Raw genomic sequence first — 16,859 nt, forward strand, 5'->3', positions numbered from 1 at the left:
TATTAATAGATCCCCCCCCGCAGTATTTAATGAGGTGTATGTTGTCCTCATCCTGAGATAGCAACCATGTGCCAAGAGCCTGCCAACATAACAGGTTAAAACCTCACAGCATACACATGGCTGCTAATTTTAAATACGAGAGAAAGTGTGGCACAAGTAGTAAGTGTTAATAACGGTTAAGACCTTAGTAGCTCCAAGTTCATAATGAGGCAAATCTGGATTCAAGTCTTACTTCTGTCACTAAGTCTGTCATCTTTGGAACGTGCTGTTGCCACTTTAGGCCTATTTCCACATCTGAAAAATGGAACTAATACCGATTTCTTAAAGGTATGAGAGAATTAAATGATACACACCATATTTAAGTTACTTAGCTCACTTCCTATCGTACAGGAAGTGCTTGAGAGATGTTAGTTGGATCAAGGGCATTTAAGAGAAAATCTCAGACATCCAAGGAAATCTAAGAAAAGGGGCATTTTTTTTTTAATGTTCTCCCCTAACACGCACAGAAAAGGTCAAGGTGAACGTTGGAGAGCGATGTGAACATTCAAGTTTCCAGCCTCACGTGCCCTAATTAATGAAAGGCCGTTACCCTAATTAATGAAAGGCCGTTACATTACTGGCCTGCACTTTGACTACCCCGTACACTTCCAACTCTCAGACCTTGGCAGGGGTAACCCAGAGGCACTCAGTATTCCTTCAGAAACGGTCTTCCATTTCCAAACAGTACCTCAAAGCGTGAGAAGAACAGTGCCAAGGCAGTAAGATCAAAGGACATGTGAGAAGTGATAGATTTGACCTAAGCCTTTCGTACAGGATTTTTTCCAGCCAATAAGACGACTAACAAAATAAAGAAAACCAGCCTGTTTAGCCCACATGGAGAGTTTCCCCAGGCTATCACTGTAACTGATACGTATAAATTTGAGCTAAATTTCATTAACTGTCATTGAGAAGGAGGACAATCAAAGCTAAAAATCAAAATTGGAACTACCTTTTCCTATATACAGCCAAGAGAATTGAGAACATGTCCACACAAAACTTCAACACAAATATGCCTAGCAACATTATTCATAATATCCAAAAAGTGGAAGCAATCGAAATGTCCACCAACTGAAAAATGGAGAAACAGGATTTCATTTCTTTTCATTGCCAAATCATTTTTCATTATGACATTTGGCTTCATACTACCACATGGATGAACTCTGCAAATACTAAGCTAAGGAAAAGAAGCCAGTCACGAAAGACGACATATTTTGTAAATCCATTTATTATTAAATGCCCAGAAAAGACAAATCTATGGAGACAGAAGGTAGATTTGTGGTTTCCAGGGGCTGGGGGAAGAGGAGGGGATACTGAAGAGGGATTGCTTAATGGTTACCGAGCTGCTTTGGGGGTAACGAAATGTTCTAAAATTAAATTGTACTAATGGTTGCACAACTCGGAGTATACAAAAAGCTTTTGAAAGCCTTTGAATTGTACATTTTAAATGGGTACATCTTATGGTATTTGAACTATATCTCAAAAAAGATGTCAAAAAATGAACACATAACCTAATTAGCCCTGTATCTATTAGTGAAGTTGAATTCATTAAAAACCTTTCCATAAAGTTAAGTCCAGGCCCAGGTGGCTTCCTTGGTGAATTCTACTTTCTACTTAATACACATTCTACATAAGCTCTTCCAAAACTAACACTGAAGAGGGGGGAGTACTTCTCGGTCCACTCTATGAAGTCAGCCTTACACTGATACCAACATTAGACCAAAAGGATAAGAAAAGGAAACCACACATTAATATCCCTTGTGACCATAGATACAAAAATTCTACACAAAACTTCAGCAAATGGTATCTAACAACATATTAAAAGGATGACAGACATCATGACCAAAGGGTTACCCCAGGAATGCAGGGTTGGATTCCCATTTCAGAATCAACCAATTCAATTCACAACAGTGAAAACTGAAACAAAAATCCTTATGACTATCCCAAGTAGATACAGACAAAACTTTTGAGAAAACCCAACATACACTCCTAACTAATAACAAATCTGCTATAGACTAAGAATAGAAGAGAATTGCCTCAACTGGATGAAGGGCATTTACAACACCCCGTCTGCTAGCATCATACTAAATGGGAAAAGGCTGAGTATTTTCCTCCTAATTTCAGTTAAAAAACAAAAAGCTCGGATGTACACTCTCATCCCTTCCATTTAACGTTGTACTGGAGGCTGTAGCCAATAAACCAGGCAAGAAAAAAATAAAGTGCATTTACGTTAGCGGGAACAGGTAAAACTGTCTTTACTCATAGACAACATTATCTATGCAAAAATTCTATGAAATTTATAAAATAGCTACTAAACTTCAAAAAGTTACACAGAATTATCACACGACCCTGCAAGTCCACTCCTACGTATATACCCAGAAGAACGGAATACAGTTACCCAAATGTATTTACACATGTTTGCAACAGCAGCACTATCCACTGCAGCTAAAACATGGATACAGCTCACATGTCCATCAATGGGAGAACGGAAAAATTGTGCTCTATATGAACAACAGAATAGTATTTGGCCATAAGGAGAAATGAATTACAAATTCATGCTACAACACAAATGAACCTCCTAAACATTAAGTAAAAAAAAAGTCAGACACAAAAGCTCATATTTCATGATTTCTTTCACATGAAACACTTAGAATAGATAAATCTATAGATACAGTAAGTACATTACCAGTTGCCAGGGTCTGAGGGAAGGGGATACTGGGGAAATATTACTTTATGAGGAAGGGTTTTACTTTAAATTTTACTTCAGGGTTATGGAAATGTTTTGGAACCAGAGAAGGACTGTGGTTGCACAACACTGTAAATATCCTAAATGCTACTAAATTATTTCTTTTTAAGAGGTTCACTTTATGTTATATTAATTTCATCTCAATAAATTGCTATCTTTGAAAATGCTCGTAGACTAAGGGAGCTGAGCAAGGTTGCAGGACACAACAGGGTTAGCAAGCTATGACTTATGGCCAAACCCAGCCCACTGCCTGTTTCTGTAAATGTTTACCAAACAGATATTTATTAATTTTATGTGTTGTCTATGTTGCTTTCATACTGCAGTGGCAGAGCTGAGTAGTTGTGAAGGAGACATATGGCCTGCAATGTCTAAAATATTTACTATCTGGCCCTTCATAAAAAAACTGGCTTATGCCTGGGACACTAGATCAATAAAAAAAATTAATTTTATTTCTATGCACCAGCAACAATTAGAAATTGATTTTTAAATACTATTGACAATAGCCTTGAAAGATATGAAAACTTAGACATAAACCTGACAGAACACTTGACACACTTGTACACTGAAAAGTACAAAATACAGCTTAGTAGGGTTCAAGACTTAAATACATGGAGTGCTCTATCTGTTCATGTGATAAGAATGTAATTAAGATGTCAATTCTCCAACTGGTCCATAGATTCAATGTAATCCAATCAAAATCCCAGTTTCAGGAGAAATTTAGAAGCACATTCTGAAATTCTTAAGTAAAAGGACCTAGAATAACCAAAACATCTATTAACTAAAAGAAGTTAGAGGGCTAACCCTACCTGACTTCAAAAATTATTATAAAACTATAGAAATCATAACATCATGGTATTGGCATATAAATAGAAAAATAGATTGATCAATGGAACAGACTGTATAGTCCATATATAAATGCACATTTATTTGCACACTTTTTTAACGAAGGTGCAAAGGCAATGCAATAGAGAAGAGCCTTTTCAACAAGCTGGAACAATTGGCTATGCATGTTTTTAAAATCAAGTTAGATCCATTCCTTATACTACATACAAAAATTAACTCAAAATGGAACATAGACATAAATGAAAAATCTACAACTGTAAAATTTGTAGAATAAACCTATGAGAAAATCTTTGAGAACTTTGGTTAGTCAAAAATTTCTTATATATGCACCAGAAGCACAATCCATTAAAAAATAAATTAATTGGATTTCATCAAAATTTAAAACATCTGCTCTTCAAGACGCACTTTCACACCATACACAAAAATAAACTCAAAATGGCTTAAAGATTTAAATGTAAGACAAGACATGATAAATCTCCTAGAAGAAAACACAAGCAAACCATTCTCAGACATAAATCTTAGCAATGTTCTCCTAGGTCAGTCTACTCAGACAGTGAAAGTAAGAGCAAAATTAAACAACGGGACCTAATTAAACTCAAGCTTTTGCACAGCAAAGGAAACCATAAACATAACGAAAAGACAACCTATGGAATGGGACAAAGTATTTGCAAATGATGTGACTCACAAAGGCTTAATTTCCAGAATATATAAACAGGTCATACAACTTAACAATCCAACCCAAAAATAGGCAGAAGACCTAAATCAGCATTTCTCTAGTGAAGATATATGAATGGCCAATAGACTTATGAAAATATGCTCAATATCACTAATTATCAAAGAAATGCAAATCAAAACTACAATGAAGTTATCACCTCACACCAGTCAGGATGGCTATCATTCAAAAGGCCACGAACGATAAATGATGGAGAGGGTGTGGAGAAAAGGGAACCTTCCTATACTGCTGATGGGAATGTAGTCTGGTGCAGCAATTAGGGAAAACAGCATGGAGATTCCTCAAAAAACTAAAACTAGACTTACTATATCATCCAGCAATCCCACTTCTGGGTATATATCCAGAGGGAACTCTAATGCAAAAAGATACAAGCACCCCAATGTTCATAGCAGCACTATATACAATAGTCCAGACATGGAAGCAACCTAAATGTCCATCACCAGATGACTGGATAAAGAAGGTGTGGTATATTTATACAACGGAATACTATTCTGCCATAAATAAGATAATGCCATTTGCAGCAACATGGATGGAACTGGAGATCATCATTCTAAGTGAACTAAGCCAGAAACAGAAAAATACTGTATAATACCACCCATGTGTGAAATCAAAAAAAAAAGGACACCATGAACTCACTTACAAAACAAACACTCACAGACTTAGTAAACAATCTTACGGTTACTTGGGAAAGGGAGTGAGTAGGGGTAAGTTTGGGAGTTTAAGATTTACAAGCGTTAGCAATTATATATAAAAATAGATTTTTCTTAGTTTCTTTTGTATAGCACAGGTAACTATGTTCAATATCTTGTAATAACTTTTAAAGGAAAAAATTTGAAAACGAAGATATGTATGTATATGCATGACTGGGACATTGTGCTGTGCCCCAGAAATTGACACATTGTAATTGACCGTACTTCAGTAAAAAAAAAAACTTTCAAGAAAATGAAAAGACAAAGCACAAATTGAGAGAAAAATCTTTGCAAAGCATAAATCTAATAAAGAATATGTATCCAGAATATGTAAAGAACTCTCAAAGCTCAACAATAAGAAACAAGGGGGAAGGGCACAAAATATCTGAATAGATGCTTCACCAAAGAATACATACAGATGGAAGATAGACACATAAAGAAATAATTATTAGTCATTAGAAAAATGCAAAATAAAACCACAATAAGACAACACTACACACCTATTAGAATGCTAAATAAAATTGAGTAATTGATGCATGTATTAACATGGATCAATCTCGAACACATTGTGCTAAGCGAAAAAAGTCAGACAAAAGGCTTCATACCGTATGATTCCATTTAGGTGACATTCTGTAAAGTCAAATCCATAGGAAGAGAAATCAGATCAGTGGTTGCCAGGAGATGGGGGATAAGAGGAGGGAAATGATAAAAAGGCAAAGGAGGGGACTTTAAGGTGTGATGCCTTGATTGCAGTAGTGGTTACATGTTCACATGATGGTGTGTATCTGCCAAAACTCTGAACTGTACATTAAATAGGGTGAATTTTACTACATGTAAATTATGCCTCAATAAACCTGAAGTTTACAATAACAAACAAAATCCCTTCAACTTACAGAATCAAATTGCTCTTAGAAAAATAAGACATAGACTTACATGTCCTTATTTCTTAAACAACGTGAGGCACTAGAAAGGAATTCAAATAAAGGGTCTCAGATTGGCAAGTGATCACCACTAACATGAAAATTCTGTTTTCCAACTTAAAAAACCTGGTTTAAAGTCCCTTTAAGAAGTCCCCTTTTAAAGCCCCACCGGACCCTACTACAACAGGTGAACCTGAATTGTTGCAAACATTTTCTAATGGATCGCCCCGACCTGGCTCACTGCACTGAAAACCATCCTACACACTGTTTTCCGTATTTTTTCCTAAACCAAATCGGACCCTGCGGTTCTCCCATTTAAAATCCTCTGATGCTTCCCCACAGAATAAATTTTAAAAACCCAAGGTTAGCAACACCCTTCCCAAACTAGTCTTACCTCGCCTCTTCAGAATCATTTTCTTTTCTGACTTCCCAACACATTTAACTCAATATATCCAAGTACATTTCAAGATCACATCATCCAGTCTACCTGAAGTTTCCACTTGGTATCTCCTCTGGGCTTCTGAATCCTATGTACCATGATAGTCCCTCCATCTGAACTGCCCTTCTCCGTTCAGTTTCTTCTACACAAATGTCATCTTGGGGAAGACTTTCCCAGGCCTGTTCCCTCCCCTGCGTTCCATAGCACACACCTTCATGGCATTTAGCACACAATGTTACCATCTGTCCACTTGTTTGCACTTCCTAAAGTGAAGTCTCCTCAGAAACAGATACCATCAAAATACAACGTGTCAGCATCCAATAGGATTACTGTAAAAAGACAAGAATGTTGGCAAGGATGTGGAGAAACTGGTACCCCCATACATGGCTGCTGTGAATGCAAAATGCTATATCCTCTGTGTGAAAGTTTGGCAGTTCTTCACCAAGTTGAACATAGAATTACTGTATGTCCCAGCAATTCCACACCTAGGTATGAATTCAAGAGAATTTTTTTAAGTATGCTTATCCAAAAACTTTCACATGAAAGTTCAGAGCAGCATTATTTCACAATAGCCAAAACGCAGAAACAACCCGAACACCCAGCAACTGATGAACGGATGAATACAATATGGAATGCGCATACAATGTAGTTACTACTCAGCCATCAAAAAGGAATGAAGTACTGTTACATACAACATGGATGAACCTCGAAGACATGCTAAGTGAAAGAAACCAGTCACACAAGACCACGTATTGTATGATCCTATTTATAAGAGATGTCCAGAGTAGATAAATCCATACAGACAGAAAAAAGGTCAATGGTTAACTAGGGCAATGGAGGAGTGGGGGGAGGGAATACTACAAATGGGTATGAAGTTTCTCTCAGTTGATGAAAATGTTCCCTAATACGACAGTGCTAATGATTGCATGACTTTGTGAATGTCCTAAAATTTGCTATACACTGAAAGGATGAATGATGTCTCAATTTTAAAAAAAACACAGTGAGTGTGTCAGAGTAAGGTGATGCATCGGATTAAACGAGGCATAATCTTTGTGACCTGGAGACCACGAACAGTTAAGCTGTTTCCTAGTTAAATATGTTATATCATAAATGGTATACCTTCTTGAGGCCAACAGTCAAAGTTAGACACTGTCAAATCACCAGCATGAACCCAAAAGCTAATATGACACCACCTCTCACATACAAAGCTGCCAGAGATTCAGCTCAAAGGTTAGATCTGCTGAAACCTATTTTATGATTGGTATGTCCCAAGAATTCAACAAAAAATATATACTTAAGTACTGAACTGAGAAAGCATTTTTCTCAAGCACTCCTTACTTTAGCCAGATCCATCTTTCGGTCTTCAATACCCCAGGAAGAAAGTCTCAGCTTTATTTTTACCTTGAATATGAATGTTTCCAGAATACATGAAAAGTCTGATGAAGTGTTTTATAAGAAACTGCATCCTGTGTCTACTACATGGGAATAAGGCATTGTAATAAATACGATCCTAAAAGGACTCTTCATTTCCACAACCAGTTATGGGTAGTTAGGAAATTTGTCCCAAGGGTAGTAATTAATACCACCAATGATATTCAATGATGTGGAAGACAGCTGTTGACTTCAGCAGAGGGGTAAAAATCTCAATTATAATGAGGGTCTAAAGGCCAATTAACTAGAGCATCTAAATTCGCAGAAAATAGTTTTCATCACTCCATTTTTAAAGGAAGACGATTATGCCTTCAGTGTTTACACTCCAAATCCAAAATTGTAGGATGTTAGCACAGGCTCTTATGGTTAACAGACACTCAAACCAAGCCTGTAGTACCATAGATGACATGTGCTTCAATTATGTGTGCTTCAGAGCAAACACCTGTTTTTTTTTTTGTTATGTTTTATGTTAATCACCTACCCCCAGGGTTTAGCAGGGTGATTAGCATTTTATCAGTAATATTTTTTGCACTAATGTCTGATGAAATCCATCTGAAATAATTATCCTAAGCCACTGTAAAATGGGAATTCAAGAAAATATTACGTATTTACCTTATGTATCTACTTACAAACATAGTATTGTGAGAGAACTTTAAGAGGAATTTTTCAGGCTCTATTTTTAAAGCATATAGTGACTATAGTCACTCTTCAAGAACCAATTAAATAAGTACAAAGAAGTCTACTATTGTTTTCACACCTGGGAAAAAGGGTAAGCTGGAATAAATTAAATACTTCATTAGACCAGCTGCCCACAGGAAGGGAGTGATGATTCTCTTTGATCCCATGACGAAGGGTTAAGATAAAGTCCTGTGTCCTCAGGTTCTACGGAAAAGCTGGCCACATGGATTTACAATGTACATCCCATACAAACGCAAAACAAGCGCAGAGGATGCATTCTAATTGACCAGTTAACAGATTGCACCTGCAGCAAGAAGGGATTGCTTGGGTGTGGGGCCACTACCCACCTTCCGCTAATGAAGGCGCTCTGTGGGCAGCACTACAACACCGTGTTCTCATTGTGTAGCCTGAACGGGCTCCCAGCTCCACTACTTACAACCCAGATGAGCTTAATAAGCTTCAGGTTCTTCATCGACAAACCACTGTATCATCACTGCGGTTGCTTCTGGGGACCACTGCACGCAAGAGATTAACTTCTATGTCAAACACCTGGCACAGAGATCAGATACGCAGAACCGTTAAGTTCCCTCCCTGAACCTGTCACTGCCATCCGAGGGAAACAGGAACTTAAAACGCCACGGAAGTCTTCTTCTCGGCTGGACCGAAGACCCCTGAAGAGAATCAGGGGAGTCCCGCCCTTGGGGAGCCTAGGGCCCAGCACGGCAGACCGCCCTGTGAGCGGCTGCAGGAAGCCGTTTCTGGGCAGGCCCAGCGGCTGCCAAACCCCGGCCTTGCCAGGGTGAGGCAGATGCTCTAAGCACCTGGGAAGGTACTTGAAAAAGCTGCGCCTAGAAACTCGCCTCAAACCAGCTTAAGCAATACTAAAGGAAAGGGGGTACCTCAGTGAGGAGAACGTTGAGGCTTGAAATCGGCTTCCTGCAGCGCTCGGGTCTGCACACCTCCGGCTCCCGCCAACAGCGACTCTCCCTCGGGCGGCACCATGGCGCGGACCCCCAGCTCGCGGGCGGCGGAGATGCCGGGCTACTGCCCAGAGGGCACTAAAAGCTCCTGCTCACCTCTCATTGGCCCAAGCTGCCTTGGCCCTGCCCACCCCTCAGCCAATCACCGACAAGGGAGGGCCGAATAATCATGATTGACTGAAAGCCTACTCTATGGGTGGAACGGAGACTTCAGTGTTAATCACAGCATCTACTACTTAGCATTAACGAGTATTTGGTGAAGGAGTGGGTGGGGTAATGAATGGCTGAATCTACGATACAATGGAATATGTGCTCTTTTTGAAGGCTTTTTTTCCGGGGAAAAAGGGGAATACTGCTTTCGACTTGAGGTCCACGTAATTAGAATCGTTTGTACCCAAAATGACTTAATTGGAAAGCTGTCAGCAATTAAGCAGAGACCAACGACCATTGATGATACTACGCAGGTAGTGCGTGTCAGGCGCTATGCGGAGAGCAACTTGGGCTCAAGAGCGCAGGATTTGGAATCAGGCCTGGATTCAACTCCTAACTATCATTTACTAGTTGTGTAATCTTGGACAAGTCGCTTAACCTCTGGGCCTCCCTTTCCTCTTCTACCAAATAGAGAAACAAAAGTTCCTCACAATTTTTGGTAAGGATTCAATAATGAAACGTATGTGAAACGGTCACTATACTGAATGTTTGACAGATGCTAGCCATTATTGTCGTTCACGGTAAATCCATCCCGAACCAGCTTTAGTTTCATGTAAACTGTACATGCAACTAGAAGAGGAAAGGCACCTGTCCTCTGGCTGATTCAGCATTAAAGCAGTCCTCTTACTAGTTGGAAGGACTAGGGGTAGGCAGGCTGCTCTCATGTAAGGTAGCTGCCCATTTCAGGACCTGATCCTATTCTATGATAATGCCATCTTGGATGCCCCGAACCACTCTCTGCCCCTAACAAGGCAAGTTACTATTAGGTTTCTCTGTTTTAAACATATGCTTACCCAAAAGAAAAATCTATATATTTACCCAAGAGAAATGAAAATATACGTCCTCAGAAAGCCTTGTGCATGAATGTTCATAGTAGCTTGATTCATAGTAGTCAAAAATTGGAAACAACCAAATGTTCGTTATCAGTGAATGGATAAACAAATTGCAGTATATTCATAAAGTGAAATACTACTCAGCGATAAAAAGGGAATGAATTCTGGTGCATGCAACAACATGGATGAATCTCAAAAACATGTTGAATGAAAGAAGCCAGACACAAAAGAGTATATACTATATGATTCCATTTCTTTAAAATCCTATAAAAGGCAAACTAATTTATACTAACAGAGAACAGATGAGTGGTTTCCTGGAGCCAGGGGTTAGGAATGGGTGATGATCGAGATGACGCAAGAGAGAATTTTGCAGGGTGATGGAAATGGTCTGTATCTTGATTGTGGTGGTGGTTACAAGAATGTGCATATTTCTCAAAACTCATCAAACCGTTCCCTTAAAATGAATACATTTTGTCACATGTAAATTACATCTCAATAAAGTTTATTTTTTAAAAAGCAATGAAAAAAATCTAACCTATAGATGCTCCTGGTTTGTCTGTGTGTGTGTCTATGTATATGCCATAATTTTTCCAGCTTTAGCGAAGGATAATTGACAATTAAAAACTGTATTATTTAAAACGTACAATGTGATGTTTTGCTATACATATACATTGTGAAATGATCACCACAATCAAGTATAAATAATTAACATATTTATCACTTCACATGGTTATCCTTTTTTTTGGTGAGAACAATTAAGATCTGCTGACTCTCTTAGCAAATAACTAAACAGTGTTGTTAACTATAATCATTATGCCTACATTAGAGCCCCAGAACTTATTCATCCTACTTATGTGAAATTCTGTACCCTTTGACCACCATTTCCTCATTACTTCTACCCCCAGCTCCTGATAACCACCACCCTACTTTCTGCCTTAAAGAGTTTCACTTTTTAAAATTCCACTTTTAAGTGAAATCATGCAGTATTTGTCCTTCTGTGTCTGGCTCATTTCACTGAGCATAATACACTCAAATTTCATCCATGTTGTCACAGCCTTCTTTTTTTAAGGTTGAATAATATTCCATCACATATATGGAATATATATATATACACACATGTACACACTGTATTTTCTATATACATTCACCCACTGACAACACAGGTTATTTCCATATCTTGACTATTGTGACTAATGAACCAATGAACATGGGAGAGCAAGTATGTCTTGAAGAATTTGCCCTTCCCAAAGTCTAAACTTTCTATAAAAGCTATAATTATTAACACACGATAGTATTAGCAGAAGGCTAAATGAACAGACCAATAGAGATCCCAGAAACAGGTGCACACAGTGAAAAAATTTACTTGATTAATGTTAAAGGTGGCAACTGCAGAGCAGTGGGGAAAGGATGGTCCTTTGAATAAATTAAACAGCTTATTGAAACACTTGTGTTTTCTTGAGATAGTGAGTTTTAAGTGTCACCTTGACTACGTTACATTGGCTTGGCCAATTATTCAATCCAACAGGAATCTACATCTACAATCACTTCAAGTAGAAGAAATTATCTAGATAATCTTGGTGGGCCTGATTCAATCATCTGAAAGGCCTGAAGAGTTCTAGCCAGCCCTTCCCTGGCCTGCTATATAGCTTTCACATTTGGCTAGTCAGCAGGAAGACCTTCATCTATACAATACTAATTTGCAGCAAGAGAGGAATGATGAAGTAAACTATGGTACCTCTTTGCTATAGGATTATGCAGCTATTAAAAGCATGTTTACAAACTACCTAACAAAATAGAAATGTTTATGCCGTAATTTGAAATAATAAACAATGATCACATTACATTTTTTAAAAGTGTGTATGAATTATACAACGTTCAAAAATATGCTAGAAATCAAATGGTGATTATCCTTGGGGAGAGGTCGTAATTGGAAGGAGCAAGGTTGGCAGGGGCAGTTTCTGGGATGTTGAAAATGTTCTATTTTTTAATTCTGGGTACTGGTAACATGGGGGTGTTCAGTGTGTGAAAATTCATTGAGTTGATCTATGTGTGTGTGTGCATATTTATATTCTATAAAAGATATGTTATACATCAATTAAAAATCGGAAGAAACAAAAATGATGGATAGAAGACAATATAATTTGTGGTCTTCCTTATGTGGTGGGGCCACTGATTGTATTTTGGTTTCTCCTCTGTTTTTCTAAGATAGACATTTATTGCTTTTACAATGGATAACAAATAAACAGTTGATCTTAGTTAACTGTGAAAGTGACAGGCATGCACAGTAATTCTTTGGAGTCAGGAGGCCCCTGTGAGCAGGCAGACTCCGTGGGAGTAGGAGGTGGGACCGTCAGCGCTGGTAAGAATACAGGGAAGGAAGTGGACAGGGGAGGGGAGGGACAAGGGATGCCACAGGAGTAACAGGAACCCTTCTTTGGAGGCAGAAACATGTGATGGACACTTGTTGCTTTGCTGGCTGAGCATCCGCTCTTCCTTCTGACATCACCATTCAGTATTCCCTGGGAGAAGGTACCCCTCTCCCACTCTCGGCACACATGCTGACCTTGGCCCTGATCTGTGAGTGGGCAGACAATTACCCAGCATATCCCATCCCAGGAGATCAGAGACGGTCATGTGACCCAAGTGGGTCCAGCGTAAAAAACTAGGAGTTTTGCTGAGAATTTTTGGGACGGAGAGACTCTCTGAGGCACTTCAGCTGATAGAATATCTGCCTGGAGCTGCTGGTGACCATATTGGTAGAGTGGGAAGAAAGCCGGCCTGAAAATGAAAGACAGCTGTGGTAAAAGATGGAGAAGGCAGCTCTCTGACGGCAACACTGAGCATCTGAATGCAACCATTTCTGAATTCAACTGCATCTGAGACAGGAAGGAAGGGGGCAGGGCACAGCCATTAAAGGAATGACACAGCAATTAGCACCAAGATGGCAGAAAAGTCAACTCCCAGTAGACCTTAACACCCAAGATGGTAGGAGATCCAACCTCCAGTGGACTTTGAGCTACATTATACACACTGTGATGTACTAGCATGGTGAATGACACACCCACAGGCGCCATGACAATTCTGAGGCTAACCATGAAAGATCAAAGAGGCAGTGGTGGCCCAATTCCTCGGAATCCCTGCCCCTTCCCCAAAGTAGTTGGTCCATGGAGTGTGCAGCTCCCTGAATAAATTTACTTTTACTCTACTGTGGCTTGCTCTTGAATCCTTTCCTGTGAGAAGCCAGGGACCCATCCCAGGGATTCGACTGGGACCTGGGACACGGCCATCCTCTCCAGCCCCCCATTTTTTATCCTGTTCCACATCCCCTGGTTTTTTCACTTATGTGGGGCAATAAAATCCTTTCTCATTTAAGCCATTCTGAGTTGGGTTGCTAGTGATAAGAGCCTAATTCAGTGGCGTACCAAGAGCAAGCTAGTATGAAAAGAGCGCCTTGCAAGGAGGAGCAGTTTATCATGACCTGGTTTAGAATTGCCAGTTCAACCAAAAAACACACCAGCTCTTAGTAGGTTGTCTTAGATTGAATTCTCCATAGACAACGCACCTCCTTATTGCTGGCCTCAGGGCACACTGTTCCCACTGTCCCCTCTGCCCTCATCCTCACTCCCCATCTCTGCCTTGGACGGATACAGTAGATGAAGAGGAAGCATAGATTTTGAACTGCATATAATCTTAGAAAGACTCTAACTCTAACAATCCATTTATTAATATGGAACTAAGACTTGGAGAGGGAAAAAACTTGGCCAAAGTCAAATTGCATGGGTCCAGAGAAGCAGTAAGAATGAGACGCAGAGTGCATGGATAATCCATGAAAGAGCTGACCAACAGGAAATAAACACCCTTCATGGGCCTGAGGCGTCTCTGTTCAATGTCCTCTGCTATCCACTGGGGGTGGGTATGGATGGGGACTGTGGATTCAGCCCCATCAGGCAGCTCAAAGCACTGGTCTGTGTTTACCCAGGCAGAGATACTGGCAATTTGCACTGGATCCTTGTTTCAAACACAGCTGAACAGCTGGGTTGGAGAAGCTGAAATTTCGCCAGATGCCTAGTACCTGCTCACACTGGCACACACGATCTTAAGATCAGGAGTTCCTGGAAGGGCTTTTGTGGTTGAGAAGCTCAGAGACTGTTCCTAAGAGCGTTTACACACGTCTCTGGATTAGGGGCCCCACCAGCGGTCAGTTTCACGTATGTCGAGGCGGGATAAGATTTAGACCATGTACCCATCCCTCCCTGGTCACAAAGTCAGACGACTGTTTGGGAACAATAAAATCCCCAAGACACGTCCCATCCCACCCCCACCGCGTCACCCAAACACCTTTCCCCTTAGTCCCTCTTACCCTCGGTTAGCTGTAAAACAAACAGAAAGACTGCTCTCTCCATTGCCGCCCACACCCTTCATCTTGTCTTGCTGGGGCGTGAACTGCTGAAAAAGTATCTTGCATGAGAAGAAAGGGGTAAAGAGGGACAAAAATCCTGTGTTATTAGATTTATTTCTGCTGGGCATTTGGCCCTAGATGACTGTTTCTAAGGTCTGGTGTCTGAAGGTCTGGGTTCAAACGCCGGTTCCCTTGCTTTCCAGGCTTTGTGAGCAGGGATGACTAATTCCGTGCCGCAGTCTTCCCACCTGTCAAATGGACAGCATCGCATCAGCTTCACAGGGTGCTGAAGTGACACGGAGACAAGCTGTCTCTGCAGTGTTCGTGGGATGATGTCTCTCAGAAGCTGAGACGACTGCTTGCCAAGTGTCTTCCCCACTTCTCCACACGCACACAAGGCAGCAGCCGCGGCCTGGAGTCCTCTCCCGGGGTCACTGGCCAGGGCTCCACACCAGACACCCTGGGTCCCAGGCCTGCACTAGTGTCTTTAATGGCTCTGACCTACACTCACATTTACCAGGAATACCTGATTTATGTCATTCTGGCTGGCACGAAACAGGGCAGCAGGAAGGTCAGGCCCAAGAGCTCTGACTCTTCGCCCCGCGGCGTCGCTGCTCCGGCCCCAGCGGGCCCTCGCCTGCCGGGAGGGAGGCACCAGCTGGGCCCGCAGGCGGCGGGGCTTCTGCCCACCTGTGGCCCCGACCCCGCACAAACCTGGTGGCTTCCTTTATTGACAATGAAGCAGGGGCCAGGGATGCTAACTCCCTTCCCGCTTAGCTCCTCCAGCAAGCAACCCTTTTATTCGGCCTGGAAGAATCTTCCAAAGGATTCCTGGGCCAGTAAAGTCCCTGTACGTGGCCACTGCAGCAGGAGGCAGCCGACCGCCCCGGAGGGGACTCTCTGCCCCGCGCTCTAAGTCTGGAGTGGCAGGGGAGAGCAACTGGTTCTGCCCTGCTTTGCTGGTCCCAGCGCGACGGCGCGGGCGGGACGCGGCCCTTCTCTGGCTCACAGCTCCAACGCCGGCTCGTCCTGGGGGCGGCCTCCGACCCCACCCCCCGGCCCGGCTCCATGAATGTCTCCCCTTTGTAGCCCTCACAGCTTCTGCTCTGGGGCATCTCTTTCCGAGTGCCCATCTTACGGACGCCCACTATTGCTTCCCGGCTGACATCGCTACAGGACTGCGAGGCCGAGGAGAGCAGTGACAGGGCCTAACTTAATCGCACGCGGAACCCCAGGATATAGCAGAGCGCCTGGCCCCGGCAAGAGGCTGTTGAACGGGCCTCACGCCCTCATCGCTTCTGTCTTCAGTTTCTCCAGCAACAAAGGACAAGCTTCTGGATTCCCTTACAAAGTGAGAAACCCTCTAATTCTGCGAGGAGAGGGCTAGAAAGAGCCCTGACAAGTTAACCTCCAGGAGTCAGGTTCCCACATATAAGCACAAACCGAGGGAGGGCGTCCAAGATGCCAGCTGGCAGCTACGTTGAGAAGCGGTGCCACGCCGCCGTCGGATGACTGCCTTCAGATGCCCTCACACCCTGGGCAAGGTTAGAGCCCTCCGCCGGGGCGGGGACCCCGGCCAAGCACAGCTGGAGGTTTGGCTTTCTGCCGGCTGAACAGAGGCTCCCCGGGAAGGGTACCAGGGAGAAAGAACAATGGCACTTGCGTCCACACTAGGCCTGCCCTTCAGCCAAAGGAGCTTCTTTTGTGTTCGGGGCTCTGCCCTGCAACCTCCCATCCTCAGCTCCTCACGTTCCTCCTCCGGGAACCCGGGGCTGAAGGCTCAGGCAGGCAGGAGTCCCCGGACCCAGCCTCTGTCTCTGAGCTCGGAGCGAGGCGACAGCCTTCCTGCAGACTCAGAGGAGTGCTTTTCATGGCGCAGACTAAGGGTGTCACTTCAAACTGGGGGTGTACAAATGCCAGTT

General features: G+C 42.0%; 1 long non-coding RNA gene across 3 annotated transcripts in view; it reads right to left on the bottom strand.

The window, feature by feature from the left end:
- The window catches only part of LOC140691756 (uncharacterized), a 36,146-nt gene extending 26,607 nt beyond the window's left edge, over positions 1–9,539 (bottom strand). For 2 of the 3 annotated variants that reach the window (XR_012067431.1, XR_012067430.1), the window contains exon 1: positions 9,415–9,539. This is a non-coding gene — a long non-coding RNA (uncharacterized lncRNA). Of the gene's footprint in view, positions 1–8,951; positions 9,065–9,414 lie in introns of all 3 variants that reach the window. The other variant, XR_012067428.1, reaches the window with a different exon arrangement.
- Between the last annotated feature and the right edge of the window lie 7,320 nt (positions 9,540–16,859).

This window comes from Vicugna pacos, chromosome 3, assembly GCF_048564905.1.
Source record: "Vicugna pacos chromosome 3, VicPac4, whole genome shotgun sequence".
NCBI classification, from domain to species: Eukaryota; Metazoa; Chordata; class Mammalia; order Artiodactyla; family Camelidae; genus Vicugna; species Vicugna pacos.